The sequence below is a fragment of the Heloderma suspectum genome, chromosome 3, assembly GCF_057233095.1.
Source record: "Heloderma suspectum isolate Gila_16-S chromosome 3, 16-S_ref, whole genome shotgun sequence".
Taxonomy (NCBI): Eukaryota; Metazoa; Chordata; class Lepidosauria; order Squamata; family Helodermatidae; genus Heloderma; species Heloderma suspectum.
The window spans coordinates 130,650,526-130,675,590 of record NC_139460.1 but is presented as its reverse complement, the minus strand read 5'-3'; the positions used below and the strand labels follow the sequence as shown (position 1 = coordinate 130,675,590).

The following is a 25,065-nucleotide window of genomic DNA, read 5'->3' as shown; positions in this document are numbered from 1 at the left end:
TTTATATGCTAATAACAAAACCTTACATTTGGCCTGGAAGCAAATAGGCAGTCAGTGCAGTTCCTTCAGCACAGGTGTAATACGCTCCCAATACATCACCCTACTCAGAGCCAAACTAAATGTTCTATCACATATGGTGGGCTATATGTGGTAGTTTTATTTACCTCTGTGTAAGCATAGGGGAGATAAACCTTTCCACTCCTGTCTGTTTTTGTGTGTGAAATTCCACCACCAACCTGTGCTGGGGGTGTAAAAAGGAAAAAAGTTCCCACTGATTCCAATGAAGACTTTTTTTAACCTCCGCCTCATATCCTTGCAACCATAGGTGTGTGTGTAGAATTGGGGCCACATGTGCTTACACAGAGGTAAATTAAACTATCACACATAGTTTCATTATGCGTGATAGTTTAGTTTGGCCCTCAGCAACCTGGCCCAAGCATCCTGCTCTAGCTGCAGCTTCCGGAACAGCCTTAAGGGCAGCCCCACCGAAAGCGCATTGCATAAATCCAACCTCGAGGTTACCAATATCTGAATTGCTGTGGCCAAGTTATTCTTGTACCAGAACAGCCATAGCTGCCATACCAGCCATAGCTGATAAAAAGCTCTTGAAATGAATTACTTGCTAATGAGCAATGACAGCTTTTATTTCTCTGGCAAAGGTACCAGTGCTACTCTAAGTATGACGAAGTCTGGATCCAATCCTCTGACCACAAAAATAATTTAAAAAATGCTTTGCTAAGGTATTAAAATTACCCAGTTCACTATTCCAGTTAAATCCCTTATTATAGATGATAGAGGTTACAAGGGAGCCTGGTGTCGCTAGCGTTGATTTATGTATGTCCCGCATTTCTAAAGTAGGACAGATTGCTGTTCTCTTTTCTTTGTGCTGTTCTGTCTTTTTTTGTCCACTGTGGGAAGAACTAGCAGATATAAACTTAAATTACCTTCCTTAAGATTGAAGCCAAGAAAAATTCTCCTTTATATAGACTTTGACAGGTGCTAACGTAGCTAAAGGCCGAATGTATGGAACTCCCAGTCCTATTAATAAAATTGCCGTCACATAAAAATGGGATTTTTAACGTTTCTCCTCAAAATGATAAAGTGTGGCTGACATACACAGGTGTTTAAATACACATGAACACACATCAGCGACCTCTGGCACATCACCTATGTAGCTATTTAAATATGTGGGTAGCTGTCCACCCTTGGTGTCCTTGCTGGGGAAATATTGTTATATCAAGCATACCTGCAGCAGCTGGGCCAGCTGTATAAAGTGGGGAGCCACCCTAAGACCTGTAGATTAAGAATGATGTTTGTTTTGTTTTTTAACTGCATCCAATCTTAGCAGAGATATATAATTGCAACTCTACAACATTTTTTTCTGACCAGCAGATGTCTCTATTGATCTATCAGAGACCTTGCCAAACCTAATACCAAGCTTTCTACGAGTTTACATGATGATGTGTAAACCACTGAAGCTTGTATGGAAAGTCTGTTATTATGTTACTTAATTTTTATAATCTCATTAACAAAAGGCATTGGCCTTTCTGAATGAAAAAAGAAAACTAACAGTAACAGCACGTAAGAACAAAAAATGCAAGCATTACCATCATGTGAAGGTAGTGTAAGAGGTATCCAGTCTTCGCCAACCTGGTGCCCTCCAGCTATGTTACACTACAACTCCCATCACCCCCAGGGGAGTTGTAGTCATATAGTTCCCAGGTTGGAGAAGGCTGAATTAGTAATGTGATGGGAAACTGTGTTTTATTTCCTACGTCGGTATCTCACCTTTTTTCTAAGCATCACAGGGTCACCCCAAATTATGAAAGCAACCAAAGTTATCCTCACATCAATCCTGAAAATTAGATTAGGCTGACTTGTTTAAGGTCTCCCCATGACCTTTATGGCTAGGCAGAGATTTGAACCATGGTATCTCCCAACTCACCATACCCACTGTTTTGCTTTCTTCCAAGTATGGGGCCCAGCTGTCCCTTGGCATAGGGGAACAAAGGATTTGAGCACACAACCCTGTGGATGAACCCTGACTGAAAGAACCACAATGCCATGTGTCCCAGAATTTATGTAGCGCCTCTCAAATGAGTTCTCTTGAATTCCTAACAGCATGATGGAGCAGAGGAGAATCAGGCCTACAGCTCAGGCCTATTTATGCTAATGGCAATAGCTTGCTCTCACCATCAGTAATGGCTTTCATGTTGTTGCCAGGAAAAAAGAAAGCATGGGCTAGAAAATGTCAGGGGTTGTCCGAATAATACTCAGAGTTTCAAGGGAGGGGGCCAAGGGAGAGCTGCGTCTGCAGGCCTGTTCAAATTCACCCTCCATACGTCTCTCTGAAAGACCCTTCTTGCTATTTCAAAGAGAACTGTTTTGAACAGAGGGGGGAAAAAATGTAAGAAACACATTTAGAATCCAGCTGTGAACTCTATTAATTCCCATGGTTACTGGTTTAGTAAAGGCTATTTATATATCTGTATCTAGAATAGATATGCAGTGCGCAGAAAGGGTCTGAAAAAGAGATTTTGAAGGGGGAAGAAAAACAATACCTTGCTTTTCAGTCAGGAAACGATACAAGTGTTGCATTTTGCACCTTAGGAACAGGCATTTTCAATCCACCCTCCACATTCTATGCTCAAAAATTTGTTGTCTACAACTACCACTGTAACAATTTTCGGTGAGGTTTGATTTTAGATGCAAAAGCTGGTGGAGTGGGAAGTGGGGAGCTGGAAGGTCTGCAAAAAACTTCCTCCTTCCATTATCTCATGCATTTTTTTTTTTGCCTATTCATAGCTTTTTCTCTAATCTGCTGCTGTTTCACAACCATTTTTTAAGATGAAAGGGCTTCTTAACTACTTAATCTCAATCAATCAGGGAACGTCTTTGTACCCATGTAGTCCATTAGATCTGGCGATGTGACAATGTCACTGAAGTTAAATAAAGCCCTTGGTTTCACTCCGATAGGGCAATAGCGAATACTTCCCTATCGCCCAGGCAACCTGTCTTGTCACATTGCACTGGAAGTTTCATTACTCAACAGTGCTGCAAGACCTTTGCCCCAATCCATCTTTAGTCATGCATGGTTACCCATGACAAGTTGGAACAGAATGTGAATAGGGATGTACAGTGTGGGTGTCTCTACATTAAGGAAAAAACCTGCACCCTTACCAGGCTTTTTTCTTCTGGAGTCTTTCTGTGATCACTACCGACTCCTTTAGATGGTGACCAAGTGATTTGTAATTGAAAACTTCCCCTCTTGGCAGTGCTCCATAAGATTTAAGGAAACTGTGCCATCTAGTGGCTGTGTTACAGCACAACACCAACTTTACACACTAGGGATATCCCATGATACTTTTAAATAGTGCATTATCTCCGATCTTTTTGGAAGTGAGATTACCAGGGGAAGGCCCAGGAGATGTCCTGGAGGTTGAAGGTGTCGTTTAAAGGACCCACAAACTTCCATGAATGGCCAACCACAAGCATGCAAAAAATCGCTTGTGTGGAGATGACCTTAGATGCCTATTCGAACACACATCCCACTGAAAGTAATGCAATATGGACAGACAACATCCCATCCTCATTCAGATGTGCATCCAGACATGGATGCTATCTATCGGCACTGTATTATTTTCAGTAGGATGTACTGAGTTCAATGGGCCTTATTCCCAGGTAGTATGTATATCATACTGGCTAGAGTTGATGAAAGCTGTAGGCCAAAACATCTGAAGAGCCACAAGTTGCACACCCCTTGTGTATAGGATTACACCCTTAGTGGTCCAATCTGAGCAGGGTTTCCTTGCAATGGCCTCTCTACTACATCATTTTTTTAAAAGGCCTTTGCTTCATTGAGTTTTGTACCCTCCGATTAAATAAGCTTCCCAATCAATCCTTGTACAACTTATCTGTACACAGCTAAATAGATTTGATTTAACAATACAGGCCTGTGGTAGAGCATATTCACTAACATTTTTTTGCACAGGAAAGGACTATTTAAAGGAACACAGGTGGCAGGACAGGGAGAGGGCACTGCCTGAGCCTTGGAACAATGCTGCCTGCCACAGTACACACACAGTACAGGGCTACTAATGGTCTGATCAGTATATGAAAGATTTATAAATTCATATGCTCACATATACACATATTGGGAGCATATACATGGCCAAGCTCCATGGCAGTCTAATAGCTTTGGTGATGCTGGATGCTTTATTCATATTTCATTTGCTTGTAACCTTTTGCATATTGTCACACCATGCTATGTCTTTCAAATCCACTGCCTCTAGCATCATGCAAAGGCTGGCAGCCTATTGTGGTACCTCAATAAAGTGAAGAAACAACCAGTCTAGTTGTGGACTTGAGTTTATTCAATGCTTATTCTTCAGCTGACCATCCCACACTGGTCTCCTTCCATTCCATATTGGGCCTCATATTCTAAAAAGCTGGAGAATCCTGTTGGGATAGGGTCATGTAGAATAATCAGCATAGTACAAGAGATGTGGCACAACTTTCAAAGAAATCTGGCCCATACCTGACCAACCAACTTTCATGCCCATCTTTCATCAACATTTTGGGTGTTTCCTGACAGACGGCCCCTAACACTGCCAATCAAAAGACATTGGGTAGGTATTCCGCCTTCTCCTCAAGTTGCCAACTGGCCAACATTTTACTGATCTGACCAGTAAAACATTGTCCTTGCTGTGAAGTTGCCTAAGGGAGCAATCCTATGGCCACTAGTTAGCAGCTAGACGGCCATGGGATATGTGGTTTTCCGAGAACCAACCTCGGAGCCCATGCTCTGAGGTAGGCTCCCAGGGAACTGACCTTCCCCTTCGGCAGAGAAGCACGAAGCAGCCAAAAAAGGGTTTTCTGGGGCGGGGAAGGCGGAAATGCTGGTACGACACATCCTATGTGTTGTCCGGCAGCCACCTCCTTGGCTCTGCCTTCCCGCAGCTAGACAGCTGAAATCAGCTGTCTAGCAGCCGCAAATGCAGGGCAGAAGCATGGAGGGAACGATCACCTCCATGCTTCTCCTGCCGTGCATTAGATAGGCAGTCGTCTCCGAGTTCGCAGGTGGCCGCCTATCCCCATAGGATTGTGCCCTAAGTGAACTTCACTTTGTCCTAAGGGGTGGGCAAACAACCTGGCCCTCTGGGCCACTTCCCTTTCCCCTTACCTCCAATCATTTGGTGGTTTTCCAGGTTTTGTACATTTTTCCCCATTCTGAAAGATTGAAATGCCTCTTCTAAGGCTTAGTTAATGGGAGTAAGAGCTTTAAGCTAAAATATGCTATTTTTGGTATTTTGGCCCCACCTTGCCTACCACTGTTATGTGGCCTCCAAGAGCTTCTCCAAAACTGAATTTGGCCCTTGGGCTGGAAGAGGTTCCCCAGCCCTGACTTACCTAGTAAACCTCAGAGCCAGCCTGACAAAGATTTGTTTTGTTATTGATCTCTCGCCCAGAACTGACAGCATCTACCTCCATGATAACCCAAATTCTGCAGTATTATCCATGCAATTGACAAAAAAATGATCTTGTGAACACCAATCGTCAGGGGAAGGGAGAATGAGGATTCTGACTTCATGTTTTTTTTACACATAACGTGTGTTTAGGAATCAATTACAAAAAAATCACTTTCAGGTGCCAAAAGAAGAAGAAAAGTGAAACTGGCTTATATCTTTAAAATTCTGCTTGTTTGCTGGCTCTCACAAAGTACCCTAAAATATCGAGAGATATACACTAAATCCAACACAGAGTTAAATGTGTACTTAAGTTATTTAATTATGTAACCTGATTTGGACATAGTTTAGGCGACCTAAGGCAGCCTTCTCTAACTTGGCACCCTCCAGATGTGTTGGAATACAACTCCAAGCATGGCTGGCTGGAGAATGCTGGGATTTATTTACCCTTGGGGGAGGTTGCCCTGAGAGCACTTGCCAGTTGGGCAGTATAAATTTAATAAATAATAAATAGCATAAAACCATAGTTAGGCATTACGTGCACCAGCCTGCTCGCCACTTTCCTCTCCTCTTCCAGTGTGGTCAGGAGAAAGATACTGAAGCATTTGCTCCCATTTCTAAATAATTGCAGTTTGTCGTTTCATCCAAACTAGGAACTGCAGTTAGTTTTAACTAAGGTTTAGCTAAACAAGCCTGGGCCAGAAACCACAGTTTGATCTTGGCTTTTTAGAACCAAGCATAGTTTAAAAGAAACTATGGTTCAGACAAAATGGAAAACTCAGGTTAGCTGAAAATGGAAATGAATGCCTCCAATCTCCTCCTCATGGTTATGCCAGAGGAGGGCTGATGTTTGTTCACAGGGCCAGGGCCAGGTTTGACAGGGCCCTGGAAAAGGTGCCCTCTGGTGCGCCCCTTACTGTCTCCTTGGTGGCCATCCCCAAAATTACCAGGGGACAAGCAGTGCCAAGAAGTGTGGCTGAAAGCTCCAGCGGCCTGATACCCCTTCAGCCTAGTGCTGTAAAGTGAAGGTCTGGGCAAGGTACCAACAGCCTCTGCCATCGTCTTCCCTATGCCCAATGCCTCTGGGCCCTGCCGCCAATGAGTACATTATGGGTGGGGCCCAGAGGCACTGGGGGTAAGGAAGACAGTGATGGTTGTGGCTGCCTAGCCAAGACCTACAGTATTTGCCCCATCTTGCCAGGTGCCGATGCTGGGCCTGCTCGTCCATGGAGCACTGAACTGTGATTAAACATTATGTCTGAATGTGGATCTTGTTGGATTGTGACTAGAGGAAATAGGCATGAACATTGCTTATTTTCTGTCTTCCCTTATAATTATCTCATGTATTCTCACGCCCAGTCCTATCAGAGTAAGAATATTAACCATTTTGTGGCTACTCCTGTTTTTCCTTTCGCTTCTTCTGCTTCGTCCAGAGAGGAAAACAGCACAGCCAACTGCTTTGGGGCCTGTAAAAGTTAAATATCATAGAAGTCATAAGTTGCACACATTTTGAGGCAATTTTTAATATACAGAAATTCACTTAGATGAAGCTTCCACTACACACAGATTATGAGGGCACAGCTGGAACAGAGTCTTCTTAGGGTCAGGTGGCTTGAGAATACAGCCCAATGGGAAAGCAACTAAATAAAGGCCGAAATATTGGCAAGGGAACCAAAGCCAAGAAGTGTAATCAGAAAGTTGACAATAACTCCATTCTGAATACAGGATACTCTTCCGTGATCCCCAAACATTGCCCCTGCCCTTCCTCCTTCACGTCCCTGGCCTGGTGGCAGTTGCAGATCAGCAGAAGTAGTAGGGAGGGAGATCTGGTGGCCTGAGAGGTCTCCCTCCCCCTCCCTTGCATCTTGAGTGTTAGTGGCCCAGGCATCAACAACCCTGGAAGCTATTTCCCAGGGATTCTGGTGCTTGGGATCGTAATGCCTCAGCTACATGGAAGGAAGGAAGGTCTCTAGTTCTCCCCCTCTGCTCCTACCAGTGTTTGAGCTGCTGCCACCAGGCCAGGTAAGCAAGAAAGTCAGCAGTGGGGCAGGACCTGGGAGCAATTCAGCAGCTGGCTGGGTGGCTGTTCAGTGCTGTTGTTGGCAGAGCAGCTCGTTCTAGCTTTGCTGTGGGAGCCAATGGGAAGACTGTACTTTGGGGAGGGGCCACGGTTCAGTGGTAGAGCTGAAGTTTTGTGTTAGATGCTCCTAGATCCAACCCCTGGAATCTCCAGTTAGAAAGATCAGGTAGGAGGTGACAGGGAAGGCCTGTCTGAGACCCTGGAGAGCTGCTGCCAGTCAGGGTAGACAATAGCTGGCTAGATAGACAAATAGTCTGACAAAGGCAACTGAAGTGTTCTGATGTCCTCTGGCTAAGGGACAGAGAACACAATACGTTAAATACGTAGCATGCAGCTGCCCCTCTCTTTGTTTTCTTACTCGCAAGAAAAGTGTGTGGGTCCCCAGTGCAGATCAGGACCACCACACGTGGACAGGGGAGATTTAAGTTTTCTCCCCCTCTCCCTGACAGCCACTTCTTTTCCAAAATTCGCCCCCCTCCTTTCTTCCTAACCAACAGGCTTTCAAGCTCATATGATATCTCTCTGCATAGTTTGGGTGCTGGACCATCTTCTCCTTTCTCGCCCATAAGCACAAAAAATAACAATATTATTTGTCGTATTTGTATCCCACCCTTCCTCCAAGCTCAGGAGAGCATATATGAATTTATCCAATTTAATCCTCCTGACTATATGAGGTAGAATAAGCTGAAAGACAGAAAAGGCTACCCAAGACTACCCGGTGAACTTTATGGATCGAGTGTGGATTGGAATTCAAGGGAAGACTTCCCCAGTCCAAGGCTGATATTCTATGAACTTCACCTACTGGAGATTCTCAAAGGAGATCCCACATAGAGCAGAGGACTAGATGGATTAGATTACTAGATGGATTAGATTACGTTCAAGGGTCCATCCAATTCTTTGACCTATAAGATCCTGGCTACTGGAGATTCCAACAGAAGAACAGGGACAGTTATTTATTACATTTATATCGTACCCTTCTTTCATGTTGTTTAGGATTTATTTATGTATTAAATTTATTAATCTCACATCTGGCCATTCACCCAGCCACTCTGGGCGATGTACAACAATAAAAACAGTTTATACAATAAAATTCAACATTAAAAACATCACATTTCTAAAATTATCCTAGCCCACCCCAAATGCCTGCCTGAACTACCATGTTTTTAATGCATGGCGGAAGCTCATTAAAGAGGGGGCATGGCAGAGTTCCCTAGGGAGGGAGTTCCACAGAGTGGGGGCCACCACAGAGAAGGCCCTCTCCCTTGTCCTCACCAGCCTAGCTGTCCTGGCTGATGGGACAGAGAGAAGGCCATCCGAGGCTGATCTTGTTGAGTGGCCTATCTGGTGTTGCTGGAGGTGCTCCTTGAGATAGGCTGGGCCAGAACCGTATAGGGTTTTAAAGGTCAAAACCAACACCTTGAATTTGGCCTGGAAAACAACTGGTAGCCAGTGCAGCTCCTTCAGCACTGGAGTGATGTGATCTCGCTGGCGGCTGCCTTTAATCAGGTGAGCCGCCGCGTTCTGTACCAGCTGCAGGATGGAGTATGTGGCTTTCCCCACCACCACCACCACACACACTCAATTCTATCTTTCTCAAACAACCTTTTAAGGTAGGCTGGGAGTGACTGGCCCAAAGTCACTAAGTGAGATTCACAGCTAAGTGGGGATTTGAACATGGGTCTCTCCAGTCCTCACCACTACATAAGTGACAGGAAAATACCTAGTTTCCTCTAAAGTGGATCTGCAAACTATTCCACTTGTAGATAACTAGTGAGCTCCTGTCAAAGGCAGGAGGGATGCAAGCCAGTGGATAAAGCTAGTGGTAGTGGATCAAGTGCTAGACTTGGAACAAGGAGACCTGGGTTCAAAACTCTGCTCAGAAGCTCGTTGGGCAACCAATCACTAGCTCTCAACATAAGCTACCTTATAGGATTGTGGTGAGGAGGAGAAAATGAGGGAAACCCCAAGTACACTGCCCTGAGCTTCTTGAGGGAAGGGTGAGATACAAATGGGGTAGAGTATTTCAAGGACTGAGTAGCAACATGGAGCGACAAGTGCACAAGGTTGTTTTTCTCACCAACTAAGGCTAGACAGTGATGGCTACAGTCTAGCACCTACTGAAATAAATGACAAACATCACACTGATTTGCATGAAACTGAGTTGCACCAATGTTTTGGAAGTCTTTTCATTCACATGGAATCATCTAACAGAACCTGCTTTTTGTATTTGTATTTAACTCCTGCAAAGGGTAAATAAATTACATGTTTCTCTCATATTATTCAACAGTTTCCCCTACTGGCTCAAGCAGTCCTCGTAACAAAATGAAGAAAAAAGCCAACTATGGCTGCAATCCTGTGCACACTTACTAGGGAGTAAGTCCTGTGGAAATTGTTGGGATTTACTTCTGAGTAAACATGGACAGGATATAGCTGCAGGTGAAGTAATAAGATGCAGGAAGAACAATAACTTAATATGCTGGTTTGCAAAAGCAAGAAACACTAAGGCCTTTAAGGCAATCCAGTGACACAAGCAGCAGATAGATTATGTGGAAAAAACTCCTTGTAGTGGTCAATGTAGCAACTGGTGTGTAATATGATACCAGGAACGAATCATGGGAAAAATAATTTGAGGACCCCAAGACAGAGGGGGTAGGGGGCTGACTGCACATAAGTTTTCATGTTGCTGTTGGTCCAAATATCATTTTAGAAATGTTTTGTAAATTAATATTAGTGTCTTGTTTCTTCTCCAAGATAGCCTTCCAACACACATGAACTGGTCCTATAAGATTAAATTATCTCAGCAGGTAAAGTGTATGCTGCAGTGCAGTCTGAACAGTAATAGTTCATTGTATACCATCTGGAGCCACTCCAGAATACCATCTGGAGCCACTCTTGTTGGCTGAGGACAAGTGGAATGGCACTTTTTTTCTGCAGATGAACAAATGTAAACACTTCCGTTGCATTGCCAGCTGGGAAGCATAAAATGCACAAAATGGACATTAGGGTCGGAGAGCAAAACCTACGGCTATAATCCTTACTAGGAAGTAAGCACCACTGACTGGGTCATAACTTCCAAGCGAAGTTATCTAGGAGTTAAAGCATATTCAGCTCCACTGGACTGCAGCCACCTTCATGCAAAAACAAGCCTGTTTTTTAAGGTGGCCTTTCCCCAGGAACATTTTGCACAAGAGATAAAAAATATTGCCATACACAGTTTCAGGAGATTCTTCTTCCTTTTCATGCTGCTTGTCCTCTGTCAAGATATCTTCAGTTTTCTGAGTCAGAGAAATGTTAACAAATAGTCATTTCTTTGTTAAATGCTTCGAGCTAATAATCTGTGACAGAAGCAGTTCTTTCCTGGGAACCTTCTTGCTCAAAATATTTGCTCCAGGGTCACACACTGTTCAAAACATGTGACTTCAGTAAAACTATTCCTATTTAAAAATATAAAACATGCTTCATTGCGTTGCTGGTTTTAGCGAAATGGTATATTTAATTCAGTCCTCTTTGTATGTCATGGAAAAGTGCTTTTGGTTCTGCCTCAGCACATTTTCTATGTATGTGCAAAGTTTTCTTGTCGATGATATGTGACCTATAGGCAATTCAACTTGACTTTTAGATTTAAGGTTCACTTTTGCCAAAAATGCTAATATAACACCGAGCAGTCTTTTATTTTCCTCTTGGCTATTTTATATTGTTAACATCTTTAAATTGATTGTTTGTATTGTAAGCCAACTTGAGAGTCTTTGACGGAAAGAAGGATATCAATATTTTTATTTTTATTATTATTATTATTTATTTCATTTCTATACAGCCCACTAGCCGAAGCTCTCTGGGAGGTTCACAAAAATTAAATAAACAAATGAATTTGATTAGAAATCAGGGGAAAGTATAAGAATGGGGTTTATCTAATGTTAGTCCTACTGAAATGAGTTGCGCTTATGTTAGACTAATCTTGGATGAAACCTAATGCCTTGTGAGTCAAGTGTTGTTGATCCACATTTTTCACATCCAGAAAAATAATTCCCTCTGGCCCCAGTCCAGCAAGACAGATCAGTATGTATCCCTGATTTGGATGCATATCCTCACCAGGATGGATATGTCTATTCATAAAAAAAGATGAGCACAGGACTACTCTCAATTAACCTTGGACTGGAGTCAGGTTTATGCTATATGCATTTACATGTAAAATGTGAGGCCATTGTTTTGGAACAATGTGGTGTCGTGTTTTGGAATGGTTATCCATCTTTTCCCACAAGCAACACATGGCATTTCACAATACCCCTAGTGACCTGAATTTTGTAAGTGGTACATATACCCAGGCATATGTGAACATACAAATATGACTTGAAATATGCCTGACAGTTTGTGTATAGAAGTGGGGCACAAGAAAGGGCTTTCTCTGAGCTTTTCTACATGGGACTGTTAATCTGCTGTATCTACTTTTGGTTTCGTCGCAGAATTGAGATCCAAGCACTACATGAAGAGTATTTCCTTTCCTGCTTCATAACCTCTAGGTGGCACCATGGTATAGCGGAATAGTGCAAATACACAAGTAAAAAATGTTTTCTTTCGCTTTCACAATTAAGAACTGCACTTTCCCTGCTCTAGAAAAACTAATTGAAAGTGCTCCTTAGACACAGAAACAAAACTGAAGGGTCATGACTTGTCTAAAGAACTTGTAAACAATGGTGAGTAGGTAATGATGAGTGCACAATAAATGCCTCATGTAGAAAAGTCTTCTGTGATGACACCAGAAATATGGAACTCTGTCCCTGGCTCCTTCTTTGTTTAGTTTTAGATGGGCCAGTAAAACTGTTTGGTTCCATATGGATTCTGAGTGACTTACGGCGCAATCCTATGCATGTTTAGACAGAAAAAAGTACTAGGACTCCTAGCATGCCTCAGCCAGCCATAGGATTGCACCTTCAATCTATCAGCTCTGTTCCCTGCTTTTAAAAGATTGTTTTTCCCTGGTTCTTAGTTTTGATGTGTTAAAGTTTCAAATTGTAAGTTGGCTTGGAGGCCCTTTCTGGGCTGAAAGGCAACTCAGAAATAATTTTATAAATAAATGTAAATTAATAAAGCCTTTATAAAATTAAAAGCTCAGGATAACATAACAACTGTCTCGCTGAATCAAGTCAAAGGTCTATTAAGGGCATAATCCTATGCTTGTTTAGACAGAAGAATGTCCTATAACTCCTAGCACACTGCAGTGGCACCGCCAAAGGCGGGGTCGCCCCTTTTGGGGGGGATGCTTTGGGGGAGACACAAGGGCAAGGGCCACCCCCCTAACACTAGGTTGACTGGTTCTTGTGGCTTCTATGTTTGGGTGTTGGTTGTTGTTGTTTTGTGTCTGTTTTGCTTAGGATCCTGTTATGTGCCTGGGTGAGAGGAAATATGGCCAAGTCGGGGAACTTGAGGGGGCCCCAATCAGTGTGGTTACGGATCAAGGGAGATATGGCGTTGGGAGGAGGGCTAGCCAGGTTAGGGGAACATGGCCCAGAGAGGTTTTTTCAGTGTTTTATTGTGAGTTTTAGCAAAACAAAACAAACTGAAAGCAACCCCCCCCCAAATGAACAAAATAAGAAAATACAACAACATATTCTAAAATCCTCAGTTTCAACTATTACAATATTCAAGAAAGAAAGAAAAGAAAAAAAGAGAGAAAAAAACACGTTGCACATACACTTCAGTAAAAGCAGACCAAATATCCACATATACAAGTCCATCTGCCAGTTACGCCTATATACCACTCTTTCAAATGTTGCTAGTGTTGATAAGTCTTCAGTCAATTGCATTATAGGCAGTGGTATTTTATTCTTCCAATATCGTAGTATCAGTCTTTTAGCAACCAAAAGGGCGCAACAAATCCATTTACACTGACCATGTGTTATATTCCAAGAAGCAGGTAAGTAATTTAAAAGAACATTTACATCAGTGAATATTAAAGAGCTTTCCAATACAAAATTTATCCGTATAATAACTTCCTCCCAAAAGGTGGCAACCATTGGGCATTTCCAAAACATATGAATAAGAGAAGCATTAACTGCATTACATCTCCAACAATTAGTCGAATGTGACAAGCCTTTATTAAAAAGACATTGGCTCGGAGAGTTAACTGTGCCATGTTCCGGCCCTCCCCCCAAGCACAGGCATGGTGGTTGCTCTATCAGCCTACCCTTGGGTCTCCGGATGCGGCTTTTAAATGCCAGATCAGTTCAAAGTAAGACCTCCCTCATCCATGACTTAATAGTGGATGAAGCGGCCAATCTGGCATGTATAACCAAGACCTGGGTAGGTGAGCAGGGAGTTAGTCTCTCCCAGCTGTGCCCACCAGGGTATTTGGTTCAGCTCAGGGAAGACCTGAGGGCCGGGAAGGGGGGTTTACTGTGGCCTATAGGAATTCCATCTCCCTCTGCAGGCTCCCTGTCCATGTGACTACTGGTGTGGAGTGTTTGCACCTTGTATTGGGCCAGCAGGACAGATTGGGGACCCTGTTGGTGTACTACCCACCTGCTGCTCAACAGACTCCCTATCTGAACTGACGGAAGTGGTGTCTGGTGCGCTGTTGCGATCCCCCAGACTGTTGGTTCTGGGGGATGTCAACATTCACGCTGAGGGCACCTTGTCTGGGGCGGCTCAGGATTTCATGGCCTCCATGACAACCATGGGACTGTCCCAACATGTCATTGGCCCAACACATGTAGCGGGACATACTCTAGACTTGGTTTTCACAACTGGACATGGAGATGGTGGTTTCAAGGTGGAGGACTTTGCATCAGTTCCCTTGTCATGGTCAGATCATTACCTGCTGAGGTTTAGACTTACAGCAGCTTTCCCCCTATGCAAGGGTGGGGTACCTATTAGGATGGTCCACCCCCAGAGGCTAATGGATCTGGATGGTTTCCAGAGAACTCTGGGGAGGTTTCCAGCTGATATGGCGGGCTCTCCTGTCGAAACCCTCGTTGAACTGTGGAATGCAGAAATGACCCGGGCGGTTGACATGATTGCTCCTGAGCACCCTCTCCTGAGTAGAGCTTGAACTGTTCCGTGGTATACCCCAGAGCTGAGAGTGATGAAACAAAATAGGAGACGGCTACAGATGGAGAAGAACTCCTAGTGGATGCAATCAAATGCTGGTATGTGTCTATGGTAAAGTATATTCAGGGACAGTGAGGGCAGCAAACCAGCATCTTGCTGCCTCTGTTGAATCGTCTGTCTGCCACCCAGCAGAGCTTTTCAGAGTCATCCGGGTGCTATTACATGCCGACCCTAAGGACACTGTAGATCTCTCTGAGGCCCACTGTAATGCATTTGGTAGGCACTTCCAGGATACGATCTCTTGCATCCGCCGGGACTTAGACTCCAGTGTTATAGCAGGTGAATCTGGTGAGGTATCCACAGCACAGCCTTGTCATTTTCTCCTGGATGAGTTTCAGTTGGTATAACTCAAGGACATTGACAAGGTGCTTGGACAGGTTCATGCAACCACTTCCATACTGGATCCTTGCCTCTCTTGGCTAATAAAAACTGGCAGGTAAGGAACAGCTGGCTTGTCCAGGGAGGTGATTAATGCCTCCTTGCGAGAGGGAGTGGTCCCGGGCCGCCTCAAAGAGGCCACTCCTAAAGACACCCTCCCTGGAACCGGAAAATCTTAGTAATTTTAGGCCAGTTGCAAATGTTCCTTTCCTGGGCAAGGTTCTTGAGCGGGTGGTTGCCAACCAGCTCCAGACACTCTTGGATGAGACCGATTATCTAGATCCATTTCAGTCGGGGTTCAGGCCAGGTTTTGGCACGGAAACAGCCTTGGTCGCCCTATATGATGACCTATGTCAGGAGAAAGACAGGGGGAGCATGACCTTGTTGAGTCTCCTTGATCTCTTGGCGGCTTTCGACCATGGTATCCTTCTGGGACAATTGTCTGAGCTGGGAGTGGGAGGCACTGCATTGCAGTGGTTTCACTCCTACTTGGACGGTCAGTTCCAGAAGGTGGTGTTTGGGGAATATTGCTTGGCCCTGTGGATTCTCCAGTATGGTGTGCCACAGAAGTCAGTTCTGTCCCCCATGTTATTTAACATCTACACGTAACTGTTCAGTGCGGTCATCCAGAGTTTTGGGGTGCGTTGTCATCAGTAGGCTGATGACACACAGCTCTATTTCTCCTTTTCATCTTCTTCAGGTGAGGCTGTGGATGTGCTAAATCGGTGCCTGGCTGCGACAATGGACTAGATGAGGGTGAATAAGCTGAAACTCAATCCAGACAAGATTGATATGCTGTTGGTGGGTGGTTCTTCTGACCAGATGAAAGGTGCTGAACCTGTTCTGGATGGGGTTGCACTCCCCCTGAAGGAACGGGTTTGTAGCTTGGGGGTTCTCTTTGAGCCATCTTTGTCACTTGAGGCTCAGGTGGCCTCAGTGACACGGAGTGCCTTCTACCAACTTTGCTTGGTGGCCCACCTATGACCCTCTCTGGACAAGGATAACCTGGCTTCAGTTGTCTATGCTCTGGTAATCTCCAAGTTAGATTACTGCAGTGCACTCTACGTGGGGCTGCCTTTGAAGACGGTTCAGAAACTGTAGCTCGTGCAAAATGCGGTGGCCAGATTGATAACGGGGGACCAGAAGGTCTGATTATATAAGACTGACTCTGGCTCGCTTGCACGGGCTGCCTGTATGTTCTGAGCCTGATTCCAGGTGTTGGTTTTGACCTATAAAGCCTTACACAGCTTGGGACCACAATACCTGACTGAGTGCCTCTCCCGACACAAACCTACCTGTATACTATGCTCAACATCTAAGGCCCTCCTCTGGCTGCCTACACCGAGGGAAGATCGGAAGACGGTGACAAGGGAGAGGGCCGTTTCAGTGGTGGCCCCCAAATTCTGGAATGATCTCCCTGACAAGGCCTGCCTGGTGCCAACATTGTTATCTTTTTGGTGCCAGGTCAAGTCCTTTCTCTTCTCCCAGGCATTCAGCAGCATATGATAAGTTTTAATCAATCCTGGAATGTCTTACGGTTATGGTTGTTTGCTTTTGAGATTGTTTGTTTGAAGTTGTTTTAGATATATGTTTCTTTTGTGTATATTGTCTGTTCATGTGTTTATATTGTATTGTATTTTTAATGTTTTCAATCTTTGTAAAATCGCCCAGAGAGCGCCAGCTATTGGGTGGTATAGAAATGTAATAAATACTACTACTACTACTAAAAATTGTAGGACTTTTTCTGTCTAAACATGGATAGGATTGTGCCCTAAGGCTGCAATCTGGGACCAAGCCCTGTTGAACGCAATGGGGCTTACTCTAAGCAGACATGCATAGTGTTGTGCAATAAGTCTAGCCTTCCATTTCCAAGAATAGCAAGCCAGATGCTCCTGAAAGAGTCTTATGGCCCAGGAATTTCACAGCAATCTAAGCTAATGGACACAAGCATACCTTGCCACATTGAACTCCATAAATTAATAAAAAAGAAACACTTTCTCACACAAATTCATTGGTCTAGTGTTTGAGAAAGTAAAAATAATTTTCCTTCACTGGGGCTGTTCACATGTAACAACAATCAGTGGCAAATCCTGGGTTAATTAACCCACAATTTGTGATGATGCATGCAGTGTGTGAATCATTTCCGTTTTGCAGGAACAACCTAAGAATGTTCCATTAGTAGATTGTTAGTGTGACGTTTAAACCCAGACACTTTGCATTATTTGTGGGTTAAACAACCCAAAGTTAACCTAAGAACAAACTATGGGTTTAACCCATGATTTGCCACCAAATGCCACTGTTATGTGTGAACTAGGTCACTCTTGTTGCCCTATTCATAATTTCATAACCCTCTTTCCTTTCTCCCCATGCTGTCTAAATGAAAGGTGCTTCCAGGCAAAGGGCTCCTAGCGTTGCCTATCAGAAGGCATTGTGCAGCAGTTCCATCCTTTTCCCTGGCTTATCTGCAGTAAGGAAAAAAGATGGAAGAAGTGGTGGGAATACACAGGAGGGTTCTGACTGGAAGACAACAACATCTAGTGAGCCCATAAAATCTGTAAATAAGTCAAGGCGATGGTGCTGTAAAAGCTTCATCTGGAAGCACCCTATGAAGTCCCTACTGCTTAAGCATATTGTCATAGGAAAAAGCAAATGTTCCTCCTACGAACCAACACTGCTGATTATCCCTCAGTCAAAAAACATAGAATGCTACAGAAAGAGCCCAATCAGCTCTTGATGAATTTCCATTATGGTTGTTCATAAAAGCCAAGAGAATTTGAATTCAGTTAATAACTTCCCATGATCTGCATTACTAAAAATAAAATCTAAAATGGGGATGCATTTTGCTCACACTGCATGGTATAAAATGCAAGCAAGTGAAGGCATCTAATGTAACATCGAAGGTCTGAGGGAGAGGACATTTTATTTATATCATCATCCCACAGAGCCTTCGTCAATCAGCACAACCTTTACAAATAACAAAAACAACTTTATGTTTATTGTGTGCTAATTTTTCTCTTATTGCCAGCTACCTTAGACATACGATGTTGTCAGGCAGCAGGCAGGATATGACTATTTTAAATAAATACATTTAATTAATAAAATTTAACATAGCTGGAAGAAGGATGAGAGCTGTTTCCTCCATGCATCCATTACATAGACATCTTCCCTTCCTGGAAGTATAACAAGTCAAAAGGTATGCGTTTGTGTCCCTAGTTTATGCCTACCTCTTCAACTCTGTCTCTCAGGTCAATCTCAACAAATGACGATAAGTCTTTCTATGAGAGGAACATAAAATAAGGGGAAACAAAGTTGTAAGATAACCTTTAGGGTGGAACTACACATTACACAAATATGGGTGTAATGAAAACCAGACAGCTGTTCTTCCTAGGGAAAAGCAGCTGTTCAGCTTATATTGCATGGTGTGTGTGTAAAGCAAGGTTAGGCCCTTAGAGGGGAAACTAGAGAAGCCTTTATAGGACTTTTATTACACATGCTTGTATGTAATGTGTGGTTAGGTCCAGAGCGGGGAAGGGGCTACAGACATTATATACCTTCTAGGTATATAATACACTTGTCTGCATATAGCATGGAGTTAGGTCCTTAGAAAGTGGGGGAAAGTAGAGCAATGTATGGTCAATACTATGCAAAGGCTGTCTTAGACCAACATATCAGCATCACACATTTGTGTTAGGAGCTTACCTAGAACATTGTAGTGGTGCAGGAGAATATGTCAGCTGTGCAAATTCAGGAAAAGCCATCTTTGTGATTTGTATCATTGCATCTTGCAAAGCTATTATAAGATGGATGACATATGCACCACAGTTGGGTTTGGAAGGAGCCGTAGTGGATTTGACTTAGCTTATGCAATATGGTGAAGATATTTCAGCCACCATTAAGTGATCTTCATTATTTTTGTTTTGTTATAATTTTCATGCTCTCACTATTGTTGAAGGGTGGAAGTTAAATAAATATTAAATAAATACATAAATCGGCAAAGGTGCGAACCAACATATCTTGGTATATGGTAGCAAGCTGTTTTTATAGTACTGGAACTGAAATACCACAAGGTAGAATGTACCCATGGGTTCACCATTCTGGACAGAGCTGCTGTTACCCGATAGGCTATTACTCCACCTGTTCTATTTGGCCATATTTTTTTTGTACCAAAACACATTTATTAATTCATTGACATGCTTTCTATTGACTACTATGCTGACCGTTAGTAAATTATTCCACAGCAAATCTACTGTACATAAACTGGGAATTCATTATTTTATTTATTTATTTATTTATTTCATTTCTATACCTCCCAATAGCCGAAGCTCTCTGGGCAGTTCACAAAAATTAAATCCAAGCAACACACAATAAAACAATTTAAAATATACAGAACACAGCCAAAAGTTAGATAGGTTGTATGTTTTCCTTGATTTTATTGTAAACAGCATCAAGAAAACTGATGCAGAAATGGCCCCATTTTTATAATGCAATCTGTATTACACAGTTCAGTAAATGGACTAACACCTAACTATGGGATCCCCAGTGAGGTGCCCACGGGCACTAATATGCCAATGGACACCTCTCTTGGTGTCCATCAGGCTTGCTACCCCTGATTTTTTAAATTATTATTATTAGTGATAATAAAGCGAGGCACCAGCCTCCAGGGGCATCTTTTTTCCCAGATATGCCTGTGAACCCCAAGTGGGCCTCAGAGGCATTCTTAGATAATAAAAATGGTGCACAGCTATGCACAGATGCCCAGAAAAAAAGAAAACGGTAAGGTGGGGAGGTGGTGGTATGGAGTATCCACTGGGGGTCAGAAGGCCTGCGAGAGAGCATCCTAGGAGCTGGTTTGTTTTGTCATGGTATATGGGTGTGTGTGTGTGTTGTATTTTGCCTGGTGTGTGTGTGTGTGTGTGTGTGTGGTGTTTGTTTTGCCTGGGTTTGATGTGTGTGCACGTATGCGTTTCTGATTCCCTGTGAAATAGGTTTTTTTATTGTACTTTGTAAGGGCAAATATGTGACGTAGCATTTGGGGATCAGACTCCACCTCTGCGTTGCATGCAGTTTCTGGCCTCTTGTCTCTGAGCCTCTTCAGTTCACATTCTGTGAAATGAGTGTCGAAGCAGAAAACTATTGTTTCAAAAGAGTGTTTTTGCGTTTTGGAGCTCAGACCTCACCCGTGTCTTGTACTCAGGTTCTTTGGCAAATTATTTGTCTTATAGTCCCACCAGCTTGGGCCTAATCATGGGTGGAATATGGTGTTTTGTAAGTGGGCATGCCCATCGTGGCAGCCATTTTGTAAATGGGCAGGACCCCCCCTCCCGATAGCCATTTTCTGAGAGTGCCCACAACATTCTCTCAGCATTCCAAATGAGCACACAGACCCAAAAGGTCGGGGGGCCCTGACCTAAGTAAATGGCCAGAATAATTATTTTTGTCTTCCTTAATCTCCATTCTAATTGAAAGCAAAATAATAACCACGACGAGGAAATACTCTTATCGACTGGGGCCAATTTAAGAAATCTTTTTTAAGATTCCAGCCTCCCATCCACATCCTTGGAAACTTTCAGTTTGCTTCTCAGATGAATGTAAAATAGAACGCTGAGCAATTCTTTCTGTGGGAATTACTTGCCTTTATCTCCAGGAGAACATCTTCCATTTCAATTTCTGTCTTTGCTTTCTACAGATTTAAAAGTAGACGGGTTAGTGTAGTGGTTGCTCAGCAGCTCATTTTTCACAGAAACAGCGGCAAGCATAATTTCTCTAGGCCCACTATAAATTTGTAGTACAGGCCTCCTCTCCCGCCATTCCACGATCCATTGTGGGGGTGTGTTTTAAAAAATGACATAAAAGGCCTTGTCATTATGTTTCTGGCAGCCTGATTTGTATTTCTAGCCAAGCGTAGCGCTATGACACGTATGTATATTAAATATTCATCAGTGACAAATTCCTTTTAGATCCTTGTCCCTGGGTGCCAGTTCTTCTATGCATTCTGAAGACGAGAGGCCTAACTCATTTACTCACATATGTTCTGGGGCCTGCAAATTGACTCTACAATTCCTGGGCTCTCACTGTCCCTGATTATTATGGTGCTTGTCCCTCAGTGATCCTGCCACACCCTGTTGCCTCCTCCTGTCTGTGCATAGGAAATACTGGCAGGAACTCTGGGACTTGTAGTTCTTGAGTGAGCATGTCCTCTAGAGTGGCCCATTTCTCTCTCAAAGTTTTAGAGTCTCCTGTGCAAGTTCTCTTTTGTCCTTGCTCCTTTCCTCTATGCAGAGGGCAGCCTTCATCAGCAACCCATTATTCACAATGTTGTTTGACATTCTGATCTGGGCACCCCATAAGTATTGAGGAAATACGTTTGCATAAACATCCTTAGACATGGTCTACTTCTTAGCCATTTCCCCTTCAGGGCAATGGGCTTGTAGCCTATACTGGGCCTCCATGGACCCCAGTATCTATTCCATCCCACACTGGTTGGGCCCTGAACCAAAGACATATTATATATTCAACAAAGGGTAATAGAGTAGCTGTAAAGACAAATTCACAGTGTGAACATCTGAAACGAAATTGAAAGCTGCCATTGGCCACATCTCTTTCTGTATGCTAACTAGAGTGGTGGCCACCTTCAACTTATTATCCCAAGTCCCAATCAGGACTCCATTGGGACTGGTATGTATTAGGTACAGCAACATTTGTTGTATCCACTGTTTCACTCTCCCATGAGGAGATGCATTGGCATGCCTCTTTCTTTGTGGACACATATACAGGCATCGTTCACTCTGTCCCCACTTCTCTGGGGTCCAGCCCTCATTTGATTGGTATTGGCCCATTAAAGTGGTGACCATGTTCAGCGTTTTATCCCAAGCCCCAGTTAGGATTCCATTGCGACTGGGACTTATTAGGACCAGCAACATTGGTCTCACTCCCTCATGAGGTGATACCAGGTATCTTGAATTCCTCCTCCTCACTGTAAGCCATTCACTCCAGCCCTATGCAGGCATTTAGTCTGCTCACGCAAGGGCTAAAAGGGTGCCAATGGTGAAGGCGAGCGAGCAAGGCTCACCCCACCCCACAACATCCCAGTCCCAGTATGAAGACGGATTCTACTTGTGTTTCCGTCAATGCAAGTAGAAGCTCCCTTCAGACCTTCCCCATGAACACAGAAAGGTCAGGGACTGAGTGGATGGGGATGCTGGGGTGTACTTGTGTGTGCACCCTTCCCTCCACTGCCCTTTTAGTCCTCACATGAGCAGGTTGAACGCCTACATAGGGCCTTTTGAGATGCAGGCAAAAGGGTTTCTTCCCATTCATAGCTATGTGAACTGCAGCAAAGGGTCAAACTGCATGTCATTTTAAAGTTTAAAATAATTGGATCATTTTTTTGCAATATAAATTGCAGGCCCCCCCATCTGAGAATTCTCCTCTTATGCACCTTAATGTGTAGATAGGTTCATACTGCGAGCTTATTCATTGTAATTGTATAATATGGTAGCTCATGTTTTTATTGTTGTGAAAGGTATCTTCTTTCATACCTGCAAAGGAGCCCACACCCACCCAGCCCCTTTCAGGCCCTGCTGAAATGGAGATGAGTAATCCTTGGCTTTTTTGTGTGAATTCATACTGATTGGGGCAGCCAGGGTAATGGTACCGGGGTGGGAGGGGAGCGCAAGATGGCTGTCAAAATCCAAAGTGGTGGTGTTCTAGATTGGTTCAGTTTTGGTATGGTGGCTCCAGTACTTTTCAGTTATCAAAGATAGTACATTAATTTTATGTAGTTCGCAAACCCATATCAATGTATTATGTGATGTGTGTAAAGTTCTTAGTTTTTGTTCAATAGCGATAGCAATAACATAATGAGACATTACTGAAATCAGGACATTACAGTTATCCTGAACGTTAACAAGAAAGCATAGTGAATAAATTAGCAAATGTCGTTGTAATGTTTTAATGATGTAATATATTGTAATTAAATGTTATTGTGGTGTATTGTATTGTAATATTATTGTAAATCCCTGCCATAAATTATGTCTTCTTTCATTTCAAGGTCAGTTGACCTGAAAGTTGGTGAAAGCTAATTTCTTCAAACTATTCTCTTGAAACATGGATTTACCACATGCTGAACTATTTCCATCTGTAAACAAAACACCGTGCTTCTTCTGAGGGATTGTATGGGAAGATCCTATAACAACGGGGTGGTAATCTATTTTGTGTGCACGTGCATCTCCACCTGCTAGATGAATTTTTTTATTGTTTTGCTGCTATCTGCCTATCTGGTTTGGCTGAGTGTTCATTTATGGCATTGCTGTCCTCCATTTTTTAAATAGCACAATCCTCCATAATAATCTTCAGTAATGTCACTTCTTAAAACAATAATAATACTAATGTCACTTCTTTCATATGCTTTTCCATGATCTATTACAAATGAAACATGTGCTTCCTAGTTTGGAAGGGGAAGGAAGAGGCTTAATTTGGCTCCTGGTCCTAGTTGACTGGGTGTCTGTGGAGAGTGCTGAGTCAAATGGTGCCTTACTTTTGTCAACTGGTTGCCCTGTTTGACCTGGGCCCCATCTATACTGGGCTTTTACTCCGGGGCAGGTGCAAGTCGAGGTCCCTTGTGATAGATGACAGTTGCCACTTTGCAGCCATCCATGGTTTTCGCCTGGAAAATGTGGAGTTCCAAGGAGTTGTTTTACTACGATTTTGGGAGTTGCTGCGGGTTTCCCCTTGGTTGCGGGCTGTCTGTTCCTTCCCCAAACTGACTTCGCAGTTTGCAGTGGGCGTGTTGTAGGCGTGCGTAGTGACTGCGTCATTCTGTGACCCCCCCTTTACTGCTCCCATCCCTTTGCAACTGTGCAGTTACAGAGGCACAGAGGGGCATTTTCTTCTATTTAATCACTTTCGCACAGTTTTGCAGCTTTGTATCTTCGCAATGGTTGTGGACTCAGTACCCAAGGGCCGGGGGGGGGGCATCTTGGGGAAGGACCAGCATCGCTCCAGCCACGATTTTGGAGTAATGGCTAGGCACGTAGCGCTCACACTTGTGAGTGCGAACCATCGCGAGAGGCTCGGGCTGAGGAACTGTGAAACTGATGGTGCGGAAATGAAGGAGCACAAAACACCCACTTTCACCTAAAAAGGGACGGGAGGGCACAGCAGAGCCCCTCAAATACAAAACAGCCACTGAAGTGTCACACCCCCACACTCATGAGACTGCACAGCTGTGCATTTCAGTAAAATGGCAAAAAAAGAGTGCATGGCGAGTCTGTTAGGGAAGCGCACAGTACATCGTGAGTATATCACAGGGCATGTTGACGTGAAGCTGTGTTGCTGCATAGTTGCAATGGGGTAGGGAGTCAAAGCGGTGCCATATAGATGGGGCCCGGAAGATCAAAAAGCAAACCTGTCTAATTGTCTCAAGTTCATTTTCAACTTCGCTTTAATCGGCAGATCATCTGCTGCTTGTATGGCACTGAACTGTACAATCATTGTCAGGTCTGAAAGGATATTTAAGCAGACATGATCATACGCTAGTGAAAACTCTGCAGCACATGATTTATCATCAGTTACCATCTTCCATTCAAAAGCCATAACTCAGACTTTATCCCAACCTTTTCTTCTCACACTTTGAACGTGCTGTGTCTCTTTGATGATCATCTAACAGAATAAAAAAAAAAGGTAAAGATGTCCCCAACCAGTCGTGTCCGACTCTAGGGTGCGGTGCTCATCCCCATTTCTAAGCCGAAGAGCCAGCGCTGTCCGAAGACACTTCCGTGGTCATGTGGCCGGCATGACTGAACACCGAGGTGCACGGAACGCTGTTACCTTTCCCGCCGAGGCGGTACCTATTTATCTACTTGCAATTTCTTGCTTTCGAACTGCTAGGTTGGCAGAAGCTGGGACTGAAGACGGGAGCTCACTCCGTCACGCAGCACTCGGGTCTCGAACTGCTGACCTGCCGACCTTCCAGTCTGCAGTTCAGCGTCTTAACCACTAAGCCACCGCGGCCCTTATCTAACAGAATAGACCCACTTA

General features: G+C 43.7%; 1 long non-coding RNA gene across 3 annotated transcripts; it reads right to left on the bottom strand.

Annotated features, from left to right (window-relative positions):
- Nucleotides 1-4,351: 4,351 nt before the first annotated feature.
- On the bottom strand, nt 4,352-21,138 carry LOC146350236 (uncharacterized). 3 transcript variants are annotated; one of them, XR_014789211.1, is made up of 6 exons: nt 21,052-21,138; nt 20,660-20,707; nt 18,252-18,302; nt 10,758-10,820; nt 6,849-6,931; nt 4,352-4,458 (listed from the first exon to the last, which is right to left on the bottom strand). It is a non-coding gene; the product is annotated as an uncharacterized LOC146350236 (long non-coding RNA). The 3 variants fall into 3 exon arrangements; XR_014789214.1 differs by lacking the exon at nt 10,758-10,820; XR_014789213.1 differs by lacking the exon at nt 18,252-18,302 and having other exon boundaries at nt 10,756-10,820.
- Nucleotides 21,139-25,065: the final 3,927 nt, after the last annotated feature.